Here is a 1,284-nt window from a genome sequence, read left to right as displayed (position 1 = left end):
AAATGAAACAAAAAGAGACATCTGCTATATCCTTGTGATTTGGGTATTTGGGGAAGATAGACAAATAATCACATGACATAAACATAAAATTACAATCAGGACAAGAGAGTAGGTGATGTTATGATGGCCTGGATTTGACCTAGTCAGGAAGTCACAGAAGGTTTCCCTGAGGAAGTTATGTTTCACATGAGGATTACAATGGAATATTACTCAATTCTAAGAAATGAAGTGAGCTAGCAACACTTACATTATCTTGGATTGAGCTTAAGCCCATTATCCAAAGTGAGGTAACAAAAGATCAGAAAAATGGACTCCACATGAACTCACCATCAAATTGGTACTGGCCAATTATCAATATGGTGTTCAAAGGGTGGTGGTGTTCACCAGAGATTCGGAGAGTGGGGGGATGGACCCACATCTGAGGGATGTGGCAAACAGTGTGGAGGGGAAGGGCATACCTCTAACCCTTGCTAGGGAAAGGCAAAGTTATAAAATCTAACCAAAATGTTAAAAAAAAACACACACATTTATTGGGTGTGAGGCAGGTGGGGGGAGGAAGGGATGGGTACATATATACATTATAAGTGCAATGTCCATTGTCTGGGGGATGGACACGCTTGAAGCTTTGACTCAAGGGGGGAGGGAGAGCAAGAACAATGTATGTAACCTTAACATTTGTACCCCCAGATCATGCTGAAATAAAAAAAAAAGAGATGATGGCAGCCATCTTTTGGCACTGACCTGAAATGAAAAGAATATTCATTGCTGATCGCTTGGAGTAAAAAAAGAGACAGTGGCAATTAACCACAGAGAGTCCCAGAGGGAGAGAATAGCATATGCAAAGCCTTTTAGTAAAAGTGAGCTCAGCGTGGCTGAGAAACATGGTTGTGGAACAGAAGGCTAGTGAGACGAGGGAATAGGAGGATTGGAGTCAAGAGGAACATGTATGAGATGACCATCGGGAGGTAGGCAGGGGCTAGACACCAGACCACCAGGGCACTGTAGGTCAGAGACATCAACCATTTTTTTATACCATGACCTACAAATTAAAAAATACTTTCTACATCGTAGTCCATTACACATATCCATATGGACACATGTAAAAATCAATTTGCTAGATCATAAGAGTACTTTTTTAAATGAAAAAACAGAATAAAAAAGGACATATCAGAGTGCTTTTCTCCTAGTGAAAGTAGGTGACAGTTGATGAAACCTTTAGGTTTATTTATATTATATATGTATATTTCATGGGTATAATGATTTCTTTAACCCTCTCATAATCTA

General features: G+C 39.6%; 1 non-coding gene across 1 annotated transcript; it reads left to right on the top strand.

Moving 5' to 3' along the window:
- Positions 1–706: 706 nt before the first annotated feature.
- LOC142871332 (small nucleolar RNA SNORD2) lies at positions 707–775 on the top strand. The gene has a single exon (XR_012919575.1). It is a non-coding gene; the product is annotated as a small nucleolar RNA SNORD2 (small nucleolar RNA).
- The last annotated feature ends 509 nt before the right edge of the window (positions 776–1,284 follow it).

The sequence above is a fragment of the Microcebus murinus genome, chromosome 5 (genome assembly GCF_040939455.1).
Source record: "Microcebus murinus isolate Inina chromosome 5, M.murinus_Inina_mat1.0, whole genome shotgun sequence".
NCBI classification, from domain to species: Eukaryota; Metazoa; Chordata; class Mammalia; order Primates; family Cheirogaleidae; genus Microcebus; species Microcebus murinus.
Note: the sequence above shows the minus strand (reverse complement) of the source record. Positions and strands in the feature narration are given on the sequence as shown.